A 9,283-nucleotide genomic window follows, 5' to 3' on the forward strand; every position below is an offset into this window, starting at 1 on the left:
TGAGCTTAAGGAGTGCGCAGAATTTTGACATTGCGCACCTGGGATTTTGGTCTCCTTAGGAATCACCAGGAACATTAGTGTTTGTCCTTTGTGTTTCACCTTTCCTCCATCCCTCCCTCTTTTTCTCTTCTCTTCTCTTACTTATTTTGTTCTTTTTCTCTTCCTGTTCTCCTCCCAAATACCAGGAGGAAGGTGTGTGTGTGTGTAAAGCATGGGGGAGGGCTCTGGCAGCTCCCACTTGTGGGAGGTCCACCGCAAAATGTGTGAGGCTCAAATAGTGCCTCAGGGGTAATCAGGGCCTGGATTAACTCTTCTGTGGTTCCTGGTACCAAATATATTTGTAGGCCCCTATGTAGTCACTGTGTCCCAGTATGGGCCTGGTGGGCTGTGCCATTGGTGCCATAGCATACCCAGAGTACTGAACCCTCAGAGACATTTTTCATTTCCTGATCACACACCCTACATGACTATAAGTTACTTGCCATACACGGCTCCCTCAGCCCCTCGGGGTTTTCTCATTGAGCTGTACACTCCATGTGGCTTACCAGTGTCCACAGTGAGCAGAACTTTCATAGTGATCAAGCGAAACTCCCCTACAGATTTATCTCCTTCCTCATTCAGACCTTTTCTAGCCATGTCTCCAGTGTGTACCCCCACGTCACCAGTCACGGCATGTGGTCCTAGTCTCAGCTCAGAGTTCTAAAGCCAGCAGACACCTGGATCAGTTCTCTGGACAGATCCCCTCAGCCCCCATCCTGCCATGGGAGCCAGCCACCTGCAAACACCATCTCCCCAAAGTCAGGACTTAGCCCTTGGGAATCTGGAAGCCACCAGCCTCTCTCCCTCTGCTCCCATCTACATGCTAGTCTGCTACCTGGTCACCACCACCTCTCCCCATGCTTGTTTCCTTTCTACATTGGACATGCTCCCACCCAGCTGGAAGCTCCCTCTGCCAGCCTGACCTGCTCCCTCTTTCCCTGCTCCCCCTGACATTCCTGTCCTACTGGTGACCTCTGTTCCTTGAGGTGAACTCCAGTGTCTTTAGCTGCTCTAGCTTAATGGCCCCAGTAGTCACAGAGCCACCTGCAGCTTCTCTGGCTACAGCCATGGGGCCAGTTCCCAGAGGCCAGTTTAGCCAGCTGCAGCTACTAGCTGCAGGAGGGTGGCAATGCCAGGGCTGACCCTGCTTGAACCTTGCAACGGCTGCACTAGGGGACTCTAAATCCTCAGCCCTGGCTCCTAGGCAGCTGCAGACTCTGGAGCAGGCACTTCCCTCCTCTAGGCCATGGCTTTAAATACCCGAGATTCCCATCACCTGCAGCAGAGGCCACCAATTCCCACGCCCCCCTCAGCCAGCACCTAGTCGTGCAGAAAGTGCAGCCTGAGTGATTTTGGAGGCTGGGTGCCAGGAGATTCCCATCCCTGAGCAGCAGCTCTGCAGCAAGCTCACGTGCTTCCCCGTTGGGACATTAGCTGTTACTGACAAGGTTTGTCTGTGTTCTTTTTTTTATCTCATTGTTAGGTGTGAGAAGTATGAACTGTTCAAGAGGTTCAATGAGTTGGTTAATAAGATGTTGCTGAAGTAAATCACTGGCTTTAAAATAAGATCCAATCTGGAGCATATGAACTATTGACCCCTGGACTCCATCTCTGAGACGGGACTTGTTTACCATCAGGGGACAGGCTCAGACCAGTCCAAACCGGTTTTTCCCGCCAAAACCAGCCCTCAGCATTCCATCTCCTCAGCATTTTTCCCGCCACAGAAGTGATATAAGGACGTGCTCAGCGCCTGCGCGGGGCCGCCCCCCCCCAGCGACGGCCCCTCCACGGTCGGGTCTTCCCAGCGCTCCCGAGCCGGAGAGTGACGAGCCCCCTCGGTCCCGCCGTGAGACTGAGGAACAGGAGGCCTGTCACCCCCATTCCTGCCGTCCTGCATCCCTGGTGTCCAGCCTCCCACGGAGCCCCCCAGGGAGTGAGAGACCCCGGGGGGGGGGCACTGGGGCTGGGCAGGAAAGTGACTCTGCCCCGGGGAACCTGGGAGAAGCCTCAGAGCTGCCTCAGCCCCAGTGGGATTTGGGGGGCAGAGACTGGGGCCTGGTGGGGATCCTGTGGTGTGGGGAGATGGGGTGTCCGGCAGGGAGGGGTGTAGCGGGAGTTGTAGGGAGGGGAAGGTCGGTGGGACGCGGGGAGGTGTGGAACTGTCTCTGTGCAGCCCGGAAATGCCCGGGGAGTGGCGGGCGGGGAAGGGGGAGGTGGAGTTAATTGGATCCTGTCCCTGTTTGTGCCACTTGCCTCTCGCCCTGATACAAATTCTCTCCAGTTCTGCCCCTTTCTCGCTCAGTGTCTCACACGGGCTATAAAATCTGGGGCGATTCCTCCCTTTCCTCCAATGATTAGCTCTCCTGTCTCCCGATTTCCCCGCTCTCCCATGAGTCTCAAATGTCAGTTTAAAATCTTCTAGTGAGGGCGTTTTCCCACCCATTTTATCTGCAGCGATTTGTCCTTGTTCAGGTGGGAAATTGTTGCCCTGAGTCATTCCTCAGCCCATGGCTGCCCCTGGAGTGGGGGTGGATGGCTCAGTGGTTGGAGCACTGGCCTGCTAAACCCAGGGCTGGGAGCTGACTCATTGTGGGGCCATTTGGGGATTTAGTTAGATTGGCCCTGCTTTGAGCAGGGGTTGGACTAGACACCTCCTGAGGTCCCTTCCAGCCCTGATAGTCTATGAGATGCCGGGTCTCTGCCAGGGCAGGGAAGGAGGGGCACGTGTCCCCATGGGGACTGCCCAGACCCCCATTTCCCAATCCCAGTTGTTGCCCCCGCACTACCAGCACAGTTGCCTCCAACCATCAGTTGCCGGTCACCTGTCCATCCCCCACTGCGGCCCCCTTCCTTTATCCAGGGACCTTTCAGCTCCCCCTCCCGTGCCCTGTTAATCAGCTCCTCCAAGGGCTCCCTGCTGCCCATGGGAATGGTGGGGGGGGGGGAACCATCACTTTGTGTTTATGTATTGGACAGTCATATAAAATCCAGTCCAACAGTCCACCTTTTCCACTAGTTCGTTAACAACAATATAAAATCCCCTCAGATCTTGGTGTTTTTCTCTCATGTTAACAAATACGCAGTTTGTGACATATTTTCTTTGCAAATCTCCAAGATTCATATAAAATAACCTAAACGTTTGCCCAACTGCTCTCTAGTTGTCTATTTCTAATTGAATATGCCCTGAGATTTCCCCGTCTCTCTAATTATAAAATACCAAGAAAATCTCAGATTTACACCTTTCTGGATTCTTGAACATGGATATAAAATGTTTGCAAATGTTGCCCATTTCCTCTTTATTCATTTATCAAATATTGATGTGAAACACTCAGATTTTACCTCCTATCAACAACTGATATAAAATCCTCTGATTTTCCACTTGTCTCTCTATAATTTGCAAAATGGATCCAAAATCTCTCAGATTTCCACCCTTTCTTTCATTTCTGAACGTTGCTCTCAAAGCTCAGGTTTTGCCTCTTTCTATGTCATTATCAAATGTCAGTTAAAAATCCTCTGGGGTTTGAGGCTGTTCCCCGTGTTTCTAAATCCCAGCAATTTCTTCCTTCGAGGGAACCTGTTGCCCTGAGTTCTTCTCCATCCTGGATGTTGTAGGGGGTTAAATTGCCAGAGATCATCTTTCCCGACTCCTTTGTGAATCATTTGGTCCCTCCTTTATCTCTGTTAAAATGTTTGTCAAGAAAGAGACCAGCCACATATTTAATACCCATCAAAGTCAGAGGCCTCCCCTGTTTGGGGATCAGTGGTTCCCAGCAGGTAACGGGAGTTGGCTGGACTCTTTCTTTCTCCAGCTGGCACGGGATGAGGAGGTCACTCTGAGTGCAGTGTAGGTCCAGAAGTATCCTAAACCCCATGGCAAATGGCCTCTGTGAGGGGTTGCTTCCCGCAGTGCTAAGATGCAGCCACCTCTGGGGTGGATCCAGGTGGCCATTATTTGCTAGTGACATGCATGGACATTTCACCTATTTTGTCCCTCCAGGCCTTCCATACTCCTGTTCAAGAGACATCCCCAGGGCTCCTCTGCCCCTGTGACTGGCCAGCATGGGGCGGTGGTCACTTTCTATCCACTTCTCAGGCACTGTGAGGTAACAGTGTTGCTGGGTGGGGTGGGGCTGTGGGGAGATAGCAGCTGAAGGGGGATTGTGGTCGGGGAGGCCTCTGGGTGGCTGGGCAGGGGGTACCCTAGTGAGATTGGTGGGTTCTGGAGATTTGGGGTTTCAGGGGGTGGTTGTGATGTGCCCAGCCCTGAGGCTGTGGGTCCTGGAGGTGGGTATCGCTGGGGGCCTGGTGGCTGCAGAACAGCCGGGTGGGCGCCTCTTGGGGAGGCGGGACAGGGGTTAGAGGAGCCTGGTGCTGTGCCAGGGCTCTGTCTGGGCTTCCCCGCAGACTCCTGGGATCGCTGCCGTGCCCAGTGCTCAGAGTGTGTGGGAGAATCCCGCGCTAGGCCAGGGGTGCCCTGTAAAGCATCAGGGGATCCCACAGGGGGGAGGAGGGGGTGCCAGGCAAAGGGCAGGGCAGATCCTGCTGGTGGGCGGGGGGGGCATCCTAGGCAGGCAGTGACGGACTGAGTTCCCAGTGGGGTCCCTTTTGGGGGGTCTCTGGCTGTTGGGGTCTCTTGGTGGGGGGAACCCTTTAGGATTCCCAACCTGGCAGTGATGGTCTGGTGGGGGCTCTCTGGCTGGTGGGGGTCTGAGGGGTATCTGTGCTCCCTAGCCAGGGACTCTGGGGCTGGGTCCCAGGAATATCTGTGGGGGGGGTGGCTGGGGCTCTGGGGGCTGCTCCTGACCCATCTTCTTCTCCGTGATTAGCTTATGCCAGAATCCTGGCTCCAAGCACTGCCCGACATTCCCCGGCCAGGTCCAGTCACTGTGATAACTTTCTAGCCACTTATCAAACACTCATCAGAGGGGTAGCCGTGTTAGTCTGGTTCTGTAAAAGCAGCAAAGAATCCTGTGGCACCTTATAGACTAACAGACGTTTTGTAGCATGAGCTGTGGGTGAATACCCACTTCGTCAGATGCACGAGGTGGGAGTTCCAGTTCCATTCTCCTAGATTGTCCAGTCCTTGTCCTAGATCTGGGGGGTGAGGGAGGTGGGAAGGGGGTCAGCACTGCCGCACAATGGTCTCTTCCACAGCATTCTGGACTCATTCTTTCTGAACTCTGGTTTCATTGAGACCATTGTTAATCCAGAGTCACTGTATGGAAAGACAAGGAGTGACTCCGGATGGACAGTGGGGCAAATGAGATCAGCAATTCTCCTGTGAGGAGGGTTCTCATTAGCTGCTCTCCCCAGAGAGCTAAAGGAGGGAAGCTGCTCAAACGCTCTGTCCCTCTCTGCTCAGGATACTGGGGTTCAGCTTCCTGGGTCAGACGCTGCAGCCTCCATTGTGATCTGGGAGACCAGGCTTAGCAGGTGCTGCTCCCCCAGTGGGGTTCTGTGCTGGGAAGTGACCTGAATTAAAGCTGCTTCTCTGCCTGGCCCAGGGGATGACTTTCTCCAGCTGGTCCTAGCCCCCTAGGGCAGCCCTGGGCCCTGTTAATACTAAATTCTGAGCCAGAGTCTCCAGGTAACTGACAGACCTCAGGGAAAGTGCTGGGGTCTGGCAAGAAAGTGACTCTGCACAAACAGCCCCTCCTCATTTCTCCTCCCAGTAGCAATTGCCAGTAGAAAATCCAGCCATGGGAGAGCAAAGCCCCCAGGAAGGGGACTGTCCCAGCCAGAGGGGCAGGGAGAGAGGATGGGGAAGGAGAGACTGTAAGGGGCAGTGGGAGAAATGAGTTGGGGGAGAGATTTCCAGCTCTCTAGTCCACCCAGACACATGTATTGCTGCATCCCTGGGCAGAACCACTTTCCAGTGAACAAGCAAAGGATCAGAGAGAGGAAAAGCCAGTTCCTGACTCCATATTCCCCCTGCTGGGGTGTAGCTGCTGTGGGGTCAGTATCCGAGGAATCCCCACAGTGACTCCTTTGGTTCTGCACTTTTCTAGCCTTGTGTTCAGAGACTTTGTTAGGGGGTGAGGGGAGGGAGAAGGGAGGTTAAAAATGTGTCTGGACTTAGCTGGCAGGAGGGGCCAGGTCTACATTGTAATAAACAGATTTAGCATTTCCCAGCATGGCAGGATCTAGGGTGTCTGTCTGCAGGGAAAGGGCCTGGGGGAATTCTGATGTGAAATTAACTAAAACCGGTTCTGAAATGCCCACAACTGCCCTTCTCCCCCAGACAGGCTGCAGAATGGCGTCCATGTTTTGCTCCAGGTCATCCCAGCCTGACGTGGGACAGGGAAGAGAAATGGCTGCAGTGGAGCCAACTCAGGTAGAGATTATCGGGGGGTTGCTGGTGGGTTCCTGCTGGAGGAGAGGGACAGCAAATACACCGGAGATGGGAACGTTTGCACAGTCTGGTTTGGAGGTTGGAGCGGGGCAGGAAATTCACAGCGTGGGGAAAGGAGGAGGCCAGGGAGTGGCAAACCTGCTGGGAGTTATTTAATAAGTGGCCTAGATTCTAGGAACAGACCCAGGAGGTTGGGAGGCGGAAATGCCCTAATTTGTGAAGAAAGAAAATAGCCCACCTACATGGAGCTAGTCAAACTGACCAGAGTCCCAGTGCTGGAGCCTGACCTCACTAACCAGCGGCTGCTGTGAGATATGAAGGGGGCACCCATGAGTCAGGCTTATTGGAGCTGCCTCTCCCTTCATATCCCGCTCCTCACAATGAGGAGGTTATTGGGCTTCCTACCAGTGAGCTCTTCCTGGACCCTGCTAGAGGCTCCATCTCCTCTATCAGTCGGTGGCCAGTAGGTGTGTGATGGATCTGCTGGGAGAGACAAGGGGCTCTCTCTTCGTCCCCTCACCCTGGTATTTGCTGGATACGCTGAGCGGGGTCAGGGTGGGACTTTGTTGACTGCGATCCACCCAGAGCTTCCATTTGATTGGCTCCTCTCTGCCACAAATAGTGGGGCTGTGAATGGGAAAGAGGTCCTGAGTGTTGGACTCTTGTTCTTTCAGGGGCCGTGACCTTCAAGGAGGTGGCTGTGCATTTCACCAGGAAGGGGGCTCTGCTGGACCCCACTCAGAGAGCCCTCTACTGGGATGTCATGCAGGAGAACTATGAGACTGTGACCTCGCTGGGTAAGGGTTCCTGTCCCCTCGGTTCTTGGAAGGGGAAATGAAGAGTGAAGGTTCACGCCAGCCCCACAATGCCACCTCTACTCTCCTGTTTCAGCATCATCCCAATATGCCAGTGACACACACACACTACCAGAGACCCTCCCCTGCTGCAGAACACTTTGGGAACAGAGCACAGGAGCCGTATCGCACAGTGTCAAATAGCTCCTGTTTGCTCAAGTGAAACTGGGGTTAGGTCTGGCATAACTGTTCCATACCCCTAATCATTTTTGTTGCCCTTTTCTGAACCTTTTCCAATTCCAATATATCTTTTTTTGAGATGGGGCGACAACATCTGCATGCAGTATTCAAGATGTGGGTGTATCATGGATTCATTTGCTGTTTTTACAAATATGATATATGATATATTCTGTCGTATCTATCCCTTTCTTAATTATTTCCAACATTGCTCGCTTTTTTTCACTGCTGCTGCACATTGAGTGGATGTTTTCAGAGAACAATCCACAGTGACTCCAAGATCCATCTCTTGAGTGGAAACAGCTAATTTAGACCCCATCATTCTGTATGTATAGTGGGGATTATGTTTTCCAATGGGCTGCACTATGTGCTATCCTGACATCTAGTACTGCTGAGATCCTGCATTCAGTGATATCCCTGCCCTTCCTGTTCCCTTTCTTCACTGAACCCCACCAGCCCATGGTTACTATTCCCAGCTTCCCCAGGACTCTCTCACTGTCTCTGAACCTCTCTGTCAGCAAGAAGCAGTGCCAGGGACACTTGCCCTCTGTCTGGAGTCTTCGATTTCTGGGACATGGATTTACTTTCTCTGTGTTGTAAGAGGCTCTGTCATAATGAGGGTCTGTGACATTACCTAGAGTACAATCTGGACTGTTAAATAGCTGTGTTCCCTCAGTTCTCCAACCTGGGGTGCCTTTTCCACTGTTTTCCCGCGAGAACAGCCCCTCTTGGCCAATTAACACACAGTCTCCAGCATGTAACTCTCTCCCAGCTACACAGTATTGAGTGCTGCTAGACAGCCACTCATGAATTACACCTCAGGAGAAAACCAGCAAATTCTCAAGTGCCCAACTTTCCCCCAGAAATGTGCGTCTTGCGCTGTCCAGCACGCTACTGAACAACGCAAGCTCATATGAAGTCTGTCATTTCATCAGTGGAAAATGACATGCACCAGCTTGTTACCCCAAACGGCATTTCCAACACACTTTAATCCAAACACACACAATAAGCCAAGATTGTTAACTACCGAAAACTAAAACTAGGCCCAGCCCATGAAAGGGCACTCCCAGGAGAGACTGTATAAAGGCTGAAGCATCAAACAACTTTGTAAACCTGAGAGCTGCCTTGGGGACAATGACAAGGAGAATCCCCCAAAGTGACTCCTTGGATTCTGCTCTTCTCTGGTCTCTGATTGTTCCTTCCAAAGTAGAGTACTTTGCACTTGTCCCTACTGAATTTCATCCTCTTTCCTTCAGTTCATTTCTCCAGTTTGTCCAGATCATTTTGAATTTTAATCCAATCCTCCAAAGCACTTACAACCCCTCCCAGCTTGGTATTGTCCACAAACTTGATAAGTGTAACAGAGAGACTGTTATTGGGAGGGTTTCACCATGTGTCAGAGGGTTACACCCTGGTGGGAGGGGCTAGGCCTGTACTGGAATAAGGTCACTCTGTGCTTCACAGTGTGGCAGAACCTAGAGTGTCCATTAGCAGGGGAAAATCTGGGGAATCGGCTTGTGGAATGTACAAAAGCCCCGTCTGAATTCTTACACCTGCCCTTTTCACCCCAGCAGGGTACAGAATAACGTCCATGTTTTGCTCCAGATCATCCCGTCCTCCCAGGGGGAAGGAAATGGTTGCAATGGAGCTGGCTCAGGTAAGGGATTCTCAGGGAGCTGGTGGTGGGTTCTCCTTGGAGGGAGAGGAGCAGTAAATGCATAGGAGGGTGGGAATTGCTAGAGGTGGTGGGAGGCAGGAAATATCTCGGGCGGAGAAAGGGAGGAGACAGGATGTGACAAACCTGCTGACACTAGTGTAGTTTAGGTGTGATGGGTTGTCACCCGCAGGGGCAGTCTGGGAA

Source organism: Mauremys reevesii, linkage group 14 (genome assembly GCF_016161935.1).
Source record: "Mauremys reevesii isolate NIE-2019 linkage group 14, ASM1616193v1, whole genome shotgun sequence".
Classification (NCBI taxonomy): Eukaryota; Metazoa; Chordata; order Testudines; family Geoemydidae; genus Mauremys; species Mauremys reevesii.